This window comes from Equus asinus, chromosome 1 (assembly GCF_041296235.1).
Source record: "Equus asinus isolate D_3611 breed Donkey chromosome 1, EquAss-T2T_v2, whole genome shotgun sequence".
Lineage (NCBI taxonomy): Eukaryota > Metazoa > Chordata > Mammalia > Perissodactyla > Equidae > Equus > Equus asinus.
The window spans coordinates 137329525-137342024 of record NC_091790.1 but is presented as its reverse complement, the minus strand read 5'-3'; the positions used below and the strand labels follow the sequence as shown (position 1 = coordinate 137342024).

The following is a 12500-nucleotide window of genomic DNA, read 5'->3' as shown; positions in this document are numbered from 1 at the left end:
CAACTTATTACTTTGATAAGACAGTTGTAACAGAGTCTGAAACACTGAATGGGAATCTGTGCCCTTCAGGGGCCCACTGCTGTCAGGCTTATAAAGCACAAGGTGAAGTGCATTCAATGGGATGACTTCAGGCAGTAAAGATCAGAGTGCAACTCTCAGGTGAGAAATTCCACCCCCAAATCCATTTACATAATGAAAGGCAGGCCAGTTTGAATTATTTAGATAATCCCCCATTTATGGATTGGATTAGCTTAATCGCTTGAGCTGACATTTATTACTCCGATACTATTTCCATAATCATTCAGGAAGTTCAAGGTTTGCCTGTTTTTCTCTTTATTTCCAGTTGATGACCAAAATCAGTATGGTAAAAACTGTTTTACCTAGTATTTTATCAATTAATTAGAACTGCAAAACAATGTATACTGATGTAAATTTTAATTAATCTGAGGAACTAAAAACCGTAAATATTAAATTGCATATCCATGTTCTAAAAATTGGAATGGGAAATTTAACACCCTATGTTTCTGTATATGGTTAATTTTGTAACCACAGCTCCAAAAGGCATGTTTTTTTCTTTTTTCCTTAGGGAGGCAATAAAAAAAAATCAAGTCAGCCTGTCTGGAAAAAAAAAACCTAAGAGTTTTAGCCAATTCTAACCAGTTCCTGGATAAGTCTGGGAATAACACCAAATCTGATCCTCATATCTCAAGCTTCCAAGAAACTTTATACAGATGCATTCAGTAGGGGCATGTTAATAAAAGTCATGAAAGAGGTGTTGGTAATGTGGCAGTATGACATTTTAGAATTGTCATTTATCTCCTCTTTTGTCACAAAGTAAGAGTGGTTCCTCTATTTTTCCACTGTGCCCTTTTGAATTCACTTCTAAACATCTTTTAGAAATTGGAAAATGTGTTTGCGAAGTTTATAATTTACTTGTTTTCATGGGTTATAAGTTTAAACTAGAATTGTCTTTCCTACATGATATTATTCTAATCCTAGCACATAGTTGAAAGGAAATTGCTGGATTTACCTATCCCCAGTATTCACAGAATATTAATGCATTGGATTTTTCTCCTCTGTGTTTCTCTTGAGTTCTTAGGAAAAGCAATACCAATTTTAATCAGACCTCATCATAGAGGAGGTATGAAAAATTTTCAACATTTTATGCTATTTGGTAGAGTTTATTCTTTTGCCTGGTATAATATCTAAAATTGCATTTGGAAGACATAAACTCACAACAAAAATCTCTCACTTTGATTTTTAATAGTCATGCTACAAAAGGCAACAGTGTACCTTCTGGAAGCTGAAGGTGGGAAAAATTATTCCAGTGACAGAAAATTGAAGCTAAACCATAAGACATCAACCTTGATTTTGTAGTCCAGACATTCCTTCTCCCCTCTGCCACCCAAATATCCCTCATTATATTAGTCAGGGTTCTCCAGAAAACACAGAACATTATACACACATACGGAGGGAGAGAGAATAAGAAAATGGCTCACCTGCTTATGGAGTCTGAGAAGTCCCAAGATCTGCAGGTGGCAAGCTGGAGGCTCAAGAGATCCAGTGAACCAGGAGAGCTGAAGGCAGGAGAAGTGGATGTCCCAGCTCAAAGACAGTCAAGCAGAGGGAATGAATTCTCCCTTACTCTGCTTTTTGTTCTATTTAGGCCTTCAACAGATTGGATGAGGCCCACCCACATTGAGGAAGGCAATCTGCTTCACTCAGTCTAGGGAGTCAAATGTTAATCTCATCCAGAAACAGCCTCACAGACAGACCCAGAATAATGTTTAATCAGATATCTGGGCACCACATGGTCCAGTCAATTTGACTTATAAAATTAACCATCACACTAATCAAATCATGATAGGATGTTGTCATCGGATAGCTTACAAGCTACCTTGGTATTCAGACTCAGAAGAGTTCTAATGGGAGGCAATTTGTACGTCAAATTGTAGCATCTGTAATTTCTATTGTGTGGCGTACTTCCCTTCTCCCATACTCTGATTCTTTGGAAAACACTCATTGTATGTTTCTGATGGGATATGAGTCATGCTTCAGCAATCCCAGTATGCCATTCCCTGGACACACTGAGTAGAAAGAGACAGCACATGATGCAAGCAGGGCCAATGGGATTGATACACAGCTCTGGGGAAGGGTGTTGTCAAACTAGGATGGTGTGAAGTTGTGGTTGCAAGTGGCCATCTCCAGCCACATGGAGGAAGCTGTCTGTAACGAAAAGTAACGAGACCATCATGCAGAGAGGAAGAGACAAACAGAAACATGATGCGGAGGGTAGGAGAGACTGTTAAAGGGAAGATTTGAAACTCTAGATCCAGTTGTGCCTGAAGTTTTCATTCCTGGACTTTCTGTTTGTTCATTTGGATTCTAACCAAGAGAACTCTAATACAAACTATGCTCCTATGTTAAATAATCGTTCTTTTTATTGATGGTCCTACCTGGATACTGAAGAGTGTCTGTTATTTGGGTATATTGTCCTCGTTGACCAAGTGTACAGCTTTGCGGAGGGATCATTAGAGCCGTGGAAGAGGATTAGGATACTTCACCTTCTAGCTGAACCATCCTGGAGAACAGTGGGAAGGCAATGTTAGGACAGATGACCCTCCTGAGAGTAAGTCATAGGATCGTAGGAAGGCTAAGTCTGTAACTAACTTTGCCTGAATTATAGACATTTAAAAGCCGTAAGTCGGGGCTGGCCCCGTGGCCGAGTGGTTAAGTCTGTGCACTCCGCTGCAGGCGGCCCAGTGTTTCGTTGGTTCGAATCCTGGGCACGGACATGGCACTGCTCATCAAACCACGCTGAGGCAGCGTCCCACATGCTACAACTAGAAGGACCCACAACGAAGAATATACAACTATGTATTGGGGGGCTTTGGGGAGAAAAAGGAAAAAAAAAATCTTTTAAAAAAAATAAAAATAAAAAATAAAAGCCGTAAGTCAATGGATACTACATTCAAACTACAAGAGGAATGACACCAGATCATTCCATGACAAGTAGCAGTTCTAGGACACAAAATACTAACTAGATTTCCAGTAAGGCTCTTCCCTACAAGAGGTCTAAAAGAGCAACACAGATCCTCTTCAAAGTGTGATGAGAGAGAAAACGCAAAATATGATCAGAGGCAAAAAAACCCTCAGGCACTGTCAAGACGCCCTGTGAACATAGGCCTCTGCTAACCTCTGACAAATCAGTGAACCTGTGATTTCACGGATATTTACTACATGAGAGCTGAGGCTGCATGTTTAGCAAGCAAAGCTGTTTTGATAGTTCTTTTGCTAATTAAGAATGAAAATAGGGGTTCTGAAAGGCATAGAATGGCATCTGGGTCCCAGGGATGGGTCACTGCCTCTTGCCTCCTGCCCCCTGCCCCACATACTCTGCATCGCAGCATGGCCTTCCATTCCAGCACATCTTTCCCAATGTCCTAATGTAACATCACACTACACAATGTCCTGTGAATGGGGGATGGGTTGGATTATACTTGTCAGAAATTTAACAGAACAAGAAACCAGAAAAAACATAAAAATAGCTGTATAATCTGGAGGGGGAAAGTCATATTCTATTCTGTCCTGGTAGAAAAACTGAAAAATATTCTCAAGATAGAAATTAAAGATAAAGGAAAATGAGGAATCTCACTTCATGGAGTGACCAACTTCTCATTACAGATTATGCCCTGTCTCATCCTTTTCAAATTTTTCCATGTCTCTGCCCAGAAGGTCCCTGCGTAGCCACAGTAAGGAAGTCAAAGCTTTTCTATCCTCTAGGCGATCCAAGTTAGTATAATATACTGACACAAAAAGGGACATTATTATAAGTCAGATTTTGGCCCAAAATTTTTTTCTCTCATTCACATATTTTCTTGGATCCTCTGGATTCACAGAATAACTAACCAAAACGCTGAGTCTCTCAGCCTTATCTTTCAAACAGAACTAGCAAAATGAGCAATAATAATCCCACCTTCTACCTGTTCATTGCAGCTCAGCTCCCTGTATACAGATAGGTCCCATGTTGAACAGCTGCCTTCTCCCATGAGCTCTTCAGACACAGTGCCAAACTATGGCATTCACTCTTTCCAGTGAGGTCCCTCAGCAAAACCACAGGCCCTTACCACCCATAAAATCTACTAGACTATGGCATTGAAGGAATGCTTTTTTAGGGATTCACTACAAGTGATTTTAGGGGAGATTTCTTCTGAAAACAGGAGGGCTTAGCTCCAAAAGACTTTGCCTTCCTTTTTGTAAACCTTCTCAGAATTTTCCTGTGGAAATAATCCATATAGATTTAATGTTCTCAGCATTTACTCATATTTGTGGATTTCCTTCCAACACCCACACACGTTTCCCACATCCTGCTTCTCTTGAGAAGTAGAATACTCTAGGTCTGCTCGGTGTGGAGCATAATGGAATAATTGTTTCACAGTTGCCACAAACTCTGCTTTCAAGTGAGTCCTCCAGACTCTGCCCCTCAACCGTGTAGTACTTTCTGCTCTCCTGTGGTCCAACCAGACTCTGAGATTCTTGCCGTCTTTTTACACGGCCGGGTGTCCAGGCCCTGGCCTCTACCATGTATGGCTCTTCTTTCTCCTTTCTTGTACTTTCCGATTGCTTCTTATGCTGTGTGTTCTGATCATTTGCCAGCTTATCACGCTTGGTTGAATTCTAAGCCTCTCCAGAGTGAAACCAATGGACGTGATCTGTCTTTTATCACAGAAGATAAATTATTTTTGCCTTAGCGTCAAATGTCTTAAATCAATAGCTACTTCAGAAACCCAAAGGGATAGAGGTAAAAACCTAAGCCAAAACCAACCGAACAACCAACAAAAAACCCAGAAACACTGTTACGAATAGCAATGCAAGGATCAAAATGTTGACCCTTTCTTATATTCCCCATATATTTGAATCCAGTTTGTTTTCTTGCAAAAGGTGGTGGAGCTTTTCACACTTAGTGGAATTTAATTCTAAGCTATTACAGTCACTGTTACCAAACATTGTAAATCCTGCTTTATGGCTTATATACATTATTTCATTTGATATTCATAACTACTTACACAGACCCAAGACAAATATTCCTTTGTTCAACAAAATATGCACTGATAACTCCTGATAGGCCAGAAGAAGGGACAGTGATAAAAGGCCAACAATTTGTGATGCTCTATGGAAAACAGATCATAGGGTGCAAGAGGGGCTATGGGTAGAAGTTAGAAAGCTGTTATGGTGTAGCTGTGAAATGATTGTGGGGTGGTATTAGCAGTAGTGGTGGAGGAAGAGAGGAGAGGCAGATTTGAGACATATTTAGGATGTAAAATCAATAGTCTATGTTAATGGATTGGATTTTGGGTTTGGGCAGCATATAATTTCCAAAATGTGAGGTGTCAAAGAACTCCTAGGTTTCTGGATGTGTTAACTGGATGGATGAAATTAGAAATTAGAAATCATGAAATTAGAAAACAGTGGAAGAGAACATGTAGGGGAAGTAGATCATGAATTTGGTTTTAGACAATTGAGTTTGAGGCACACCCGAATTATCCCAGAGGAGATATCAGGTAGGCAGTTAGATATACAGGTCTGGAAGACAGAGGAGTGGTCTGTGCTGGAAAAACAAACACAGGAGCTGTCAGTGTATAGCTGTTGACATCACGAAAATAATTGTGGTCATCTAGTGTGAAGCTGTAGAATGATGAGTCCCTCGGAAAGTGTTTCCAGGAGGAGAAAGTATCAAAAGAGACTGAGGAGAAATGACCATAGAGCTAGCAGGCATCTGGGGAGATTACAAAAAAACAGACACTATAAATATAAAAGAAGACAGGAAAATGTGGCTAATGATACTGAGAAGTCACATAAGACCTTTTTATATTTATGGACTTGGACTTAAACACTGTTTTTTTGTGACATAAGTTTCAGAAATCTAGAAGGGACAGATGAAGAGTGGAGTGGCTCAAGTACCAACATGCCAGGCAACTTCCAAGTGCTTTACAGACATAGTCTTATTAATCCTCACAGTTCCTCTTACAGATGAAGAAACTAAAGTTCAGAGAAGACAGACGAACTGACCTGCCCAAGCTCATGCAATTCTGTGCGGCAGCAGAGCTAGAACTCAACACCTGATGTTAAGGATATCTGCTTGAGTTTTGTTGTTGATGATTTTTTTTTAACTAAAAATGAAATGGTTCTTTCCAAACATGAAAGTGGAATAAATTTACATGTCGCTTTTGAAATATTCAAAACAAGGAAATGAAGCACCATAGTCTTTATTTTAAGATGTCCTGTTTCATTTTATCAATACATGAATGTATTCTTAAAAGATTATTATACAAGTCTTCTCTTTCTGCCGCGGCTGTCGAGAGTAACCCTAACACTGCAACTGATCAGCATAGGCTGGAACATTTCGCTGAGAAGAGCACCACAGTGGAGAAGAATGGCATTGAAACAGATTTCCAGCGACAAGTGCTTTGGGGGATTGCAGAAAGTTTTTGGACATGACAGTGTTGAACTGAAGTGCAAATGAAATTTGCAGTCTATTTACCACCAAAGGCAGAAACTGGAAAATGCCCTGCATTATACTGGCTGTCTGGTTTAACTTGCACAGAGCAAAATTTTATATCAAAATCTGGTTATCATCAGGCTGCATCAGAACATGGCCTTGTTATCATTGCTCCAGATACCAGCCCTTGTGGCTGCAATATTAAAGGAGAAGATGAGAGCTGGGACTTTGGCACTGGTGCTGGGTTTTATGTGGATGCCACTGAAGATCCTTGGGAAACTAACTATAGGATGTACTCTTATGTAACAGAGGAGCTTCCCCAACTCATAAATGCCAATTTTCCAGTGGACCCCCAAAGGATGTCTATTTTTGGCCACTCCCTGGGAGGCCATGAGGCTCTGACTTGTGCTTTGAAGAATCCTGGAAAATACAAATCTGTGTTGGCCTTTGCTCCAATTTGCAACCCAGTGCTCTGTGCTTGGGGCAAAAAAGCCTTTAGTGGATATTTGGGAACAGATCAAAACAAATTGAAGGCTTATGATGCTACCCATCTTGTGAAGGCCTATCCAGATTCTCAGCTGGACATACTAATTGATCAAGGAAAAGAGGACCAGTTTCTTTCAGATGGACAGTTACTACCTGGTAACTTCATAGCTGCCTGTACAGAAAAAATCCCTGTTGTTTTTAGATTACAAGAGGGTTATGATCACAGCAACTACTTCATCGAAACCTTTATTGCTGACCACATCAGATGTCATGCAAAGTACCTGAATGCATGAAAACATCAGATACGAGAGTCTTTTCGAGATTATAAAATTGTAATAAACATAATTGCAGGGGGAAAAGATTTCAAAACATTAGCTTTCATAATGCTAAAAATGCTTCATTCAGCAGTTGAATCATCTTCTGATATATGAAACCTGATTCTGATTTAAAAAGTTATTTTACCGGTGTTCATAAAATATTTAATACTTCACAGCTTTTTTGAGGTCATTTGGAAATCATTGTTATATTGACCTCAGGTCAAAGAATATGAATGTAATCCCATTCAAATCATAGAACACAAACTCTGGAGCAGAGGGTTTAAAAGTAATTTAGCCTAAACTCCTCACCTTGCCAGACTTCATACTATGAAGGCATAGACTATCTCCATCGTGTTCTTCTTGTGTATATCTCTAGTGTCTAGCAACTGCTTGGCTTCTAGTAGGCATTTAATTAACTATTTCTTATTTCTTGAATAAGGAGGTAGGCTCAGGAAGGTTAAGTGAATTCTCCATCAATATATGGTAAATATAGTTGTTTGTGGGACAGCTAAGATTAGAAGCCAGATCTCTTAAACCCAATCCAGTGATGTTTCTCTTCTTATCTACTTGGGTCTTATATACTGAGCCAAATAAATTTGTGGACATTGTTTTATGAGCATCTCTCAAGAGACAAGAATTAAAAATTAAATAAGATTCAATCTGATTATAGCTAGATAAGAAAACGTTTCATATGTTACTATAAACAAAGATTTTTTTCCTTTAGTTACGCACAGAAATTTAGCTCGATGACCACGCCAAGAAGAGTAACCATTACAAAAGTAATCATTACAAGAAAGAAATTTGTAAATACCAAACTGTGTTCCTTTAAGAACATAATTGACCAACTTTTGAAACATAAATAAAATCTGGTTTAAAAAAAAAGATTATTATAAAAGCACCTGCACCCTGCCCCATCCTCACCCCATTTCTACTCTGCAATCACTTTGAACCTTTTCAGCTGTGTGGTTGCTCCTGGTTATGTTGGATTTATTTTCATATTTCCAAATAATATGCTTATAGTACTGTTTCTGAATTTTTTGGATACTAACCGTGCACTTCCTGTTAGAGTAGAAATAGCCCAATTACACACACACACCCCACCTTCTCTTCCTAGCCAATATAATTATATCATGATTTCAGTTATAGGAAATCATGTTATACATTAATGTAACTTTGTAAATATTGTTCAGAGACAGATGTTGCATTATGTTTATATTTTTTCTTGAGTTAATAATTGCCTTGTTTTAACTTGCATGCTTTTTTGTACAGGTATTCTTAATTTTCCACCCTAATTACTTCCTTAGAGTCACCATGAGCCAATAACTAGTTGTTTCAAATGCTCAAATTTGTTACTTAAGCCCTCCCATTTCCCAGAGTTTTCACGCCTACTTATGTTTTTACTCTCCCTCCACCCATTTTCTGTCTTCCGGTTTCCTCTGGAGGTTCACTCTTCTCGTAGGCTCTGGCCCCATCCTCTTTCAGAGGAACCTATTCTCAGAGGATAGAAAGCAGCCTGATACCTGTCCCAGGTCACAGAGACTGAGTGCTGGATCCCTTGACCATGAAATATTAGATCTTGCTCCCTGAAGAAGGCAGGTGAATAAAGGACAGAGAGATCCAATCTGCACCCTGAAATCAGCCTAAGAGGCCAACATGTGTCACTGTGTGTGTTGGGAAGTTGCCTCATCAGTCTCATAAGCACTGGCACATTGATTTAAGACAATGACTTTCCATGAGGACCCTCCCTCCAAAGACTGGTGCCACAGTCATTCTCAGTCACAAAAACATTCTGAAGTGAAGGCTGATTTCAAAACAATCTACAAACTCTATACATTATTAATCTTACATTAAACTAAAACATTTCTTAAAATGTAATTTATGTTCAGTAAGTTGTTTTTCCCAGTTGTTAAAGCACATTATTAAATATTTTATAGGCAATTACTGTCACTATGTCAGAAATACAATAACATCAGGGATTTTTATATTCATTCTGAGGAAAATAATTATGCAGTAGATTGTAGAGCAAAGCAAACTGGTTTACAGTCACTATTTATTTTTGAAAGGACTATTGTTGTTTTAGAAAAAATCAGGCAATCCTAAATATGTACAATTGAAAACTAGACTCTTAAATATATTAATTGTATTGCTCAAGACACCTGCCACTTGCTAAAATATTGATCTAAGCTGGATTTTATAAAGGGCCATATTATCTTGCTCTAAAGACAATGACAGCCTCTGGTTAAGAATGGCACATAGACCACAAAGCAGTAAGTGATGACTCTTGACATTTTGAGATCTCTACTGGTCAAATTCCACTGACAAAAATTCCCTGGCCTACCCATTGGCTAGGTCAGTTATCCTCAAAGTAAGGTCCTATCACCATCAGCAGCAAAATCACTTAAGAATTTGCTGGAAATGCAAATTCTTAGGCCCCACTCCAAACCTGCTAAGTCAGAAATTCTGTCAGTGGGGCCTAAAGCAATCTGGCCTAACGTGGTCGTTCTCAAATGCTTGTGTGCATCAGATTCACCTGGACGCCCATTGCTGGGGTGAGCTGTAATTCAGCAGTTCCAGGTGATGCTGATGCTGCTAGGCAGGCCATTACACTTTGAGAACCAATGACCTAGAAAAATGAAACACCATGTGAACTAAATGGGTTACTAAATGGAACGTGACTATCTTTGTTCTATGATTTTCTTGGGGGGAATTTATCTGGTTTCCTTTTCTGGATGTATGAGTATGTAGGGAAGAGAAGGGGAGAGTCAATCCCTGAACACACGTTTATTGGCATCTACTCCGTGGCAGGCACGAGAAAGACAAGGACCATACCCTTGGAGTTTACTTAACAGAAGGATAAAACAATAAACAATTTTAGTTATGGTTGTTTTACAAGATTTAAAGTGCTAGGAAAAAAAAGTGCTGCAGTAAAAAAAAATGTATCTAAGAGGGGAACCTGACTTTCTGTGGAAATCAGGTAGTAATTTTCAGCTTGCAATCTGAAGGGTGATGCATTAGTTTTCTATTGCTGCCGTAACAAATTACACAAACGCAGTGGCTTCAACAACACAAATGTGTGGTCTTACAATTCTGCAGGAAAAATCCGACGCTGATTCCACAGGATAAAATCAAAGCATCAGCAGGGCTCTATTCTTCCTTGGAATCTCTAAGAGAGAATCTGTTTTCTGGACCTTTCCAGTTTCCAGAGGCTGCTCTCATCCTTGGCTCATGGTCCCCTTCCTCCATCGTCAGTGCCAGCAACACTGTATCTCTCTATGCCCTCCATCAGAGTCACATCATCCTCTGACTGACTCTCCTCTTCTTCCGCCCTCTTCCACTCTTGAGGACATTTCTGATTACATTGGGCCCACCTGGATAATCCAGGCTTATTAAAATCAGCTGATTAGCAACTGTAAGTATCTGCAACCTGATTACCCCTTAGCATGTCCACATTCATAGGTTCTGGAGATTAGGACACTGACATATTTAATAGATAGCATTCTGCTTACTGTAGATGATGTGAATTTAGCAGAGTTAAAAGAAGAGAAAGAACATTCTGAACACGTGTGGTTCCATAAACACTGTATGTGGAGAACAGGGAATGACAGGAGCCTGACATTTAAAAAGGTGAACAAACTCCAATGTGACCTGAATGAGAAGGTGAGAGAGAATACAGTAACAGAGGAGGATGGTGATTAGGAGGTAGGGTCCCCAGAAGAAACACATTTGCAAACAAATTAATTAAAAATATGATTTTGGCAAAGGAGATGAACAAAAGCAAAACTAAGTCACCAGAAATATGCTAGAGTCATACGAAAGCAAATGTTTCCCAAAACTTTTATCTAAGTAACATGCAGACATATCCAACCCTCCATTTTAAAGTGAATGTTTTGCTTTGTAGTAATGATTCCTGTGTTTCTGGGAGTGCTTAAACTTATACTTGGGTTTCCAAGATTTCCGCCAGAAATATCTACAGAAGAAAGGTCTGTTCTTGAAAGCTACATAACAGATAGAGAACTTTTAGTAGGAGAAAGAAAGGTTTCCATGTTATCTTTCTTACCCATGCAAACTAGTGTTTATCTCTATTTGATATGATAATAATTATTAAAGGATAATTTATCATTATTAGCAAATGTTACTTGGAATTTGCAGTGCAGAAATATTACTTTCTTTCTGGTATGTAAAATGTCCTGAGAGACACTCAGGAAGATCATTAGTACATAAGATAATTCGTCTGTTTCACTCTTGGGAAGGGCCCTGGAAACGACTACTGCTCTGAGTCTAAATGCAGATCTCTGTGCTGAAGCAGCCTGAAACTCCCTACATTACCTGCAAAGTTATCCATGTAAGTCCATTTCCCGTGTTCTTTGATGGGGGAAAAGGAGATTGTGGCTTTAATCAAAGAATTATCTGACTTAAAAAAGGATGAGATTTTCCGGGCAGTGAAACTATCCTGTGTGATGCTATAATGGCGGAAGCAGATGATTATACATTTGTCCAACCTGTAGAATGTACCTCACCAAGAGTGAGCCCTAATCTAATTATAGACGTCAGGCGATGACAGGTTCAAAGAGACATAAAAATGAAAGCAGGAATACCCTCATGACTGAAAATCACTGTTCACATTTTGATAAATATATTTCCAGATTCTTTCTGTCTGTCTCTCTCTAAACACACATGTGTACACACAGACACACAATGCATATAAATAATGTATATATTTATATATGAATGAATAATTTTCATAAAAAAGAATAATACTCAAAATGTGTTATAAACATATAATTTTGTGATACTAGGACAATTTATATAATGGTTAATCTCACTGATATTCTTTTTCTTTTGGTATTTTTTTATAATGATGAAATGAACATTATGGCGCTTACATCCTTTTACACTCATTTTCTCCTTGGGAAAAGTATCAGGGTGTTATTTCTGCCTCAAAGCATATAATCATTTAAAATTTTGATGCATATTGCCCAACTGTTCGTCATACAGGTTTTATTGATTTACATTTCCATCAACAGTACATTTCTCTCATCAGTCAGCCCTAGACACTTTCATTTGAAATTTCTTGTGCTAATCTTGCAGGCTATATATTATGCCCCATTGTTAATAATGATATTAACATCAGTAGTTAATTTGAACATCAGTAATTAGTCTGAACACTATTATTAATTTATAATACGTTCTTTAGAGAA

General features: G+C 38.6%; 1 pseudogene; it reads left to right on the top strand.

Moving 5' to 3' along the window:
* Nucleotides 1-6433: 6433 nt before the first annotated feature.
* LOC106838939 (S-formylglutathione hydrolase pseudogene) lies at nucleotides 6434-7278 on the top strand (annotated as a pseudogene).
* Nucleotides 7279-12500: the final 5222 nt, after the last annotated feature.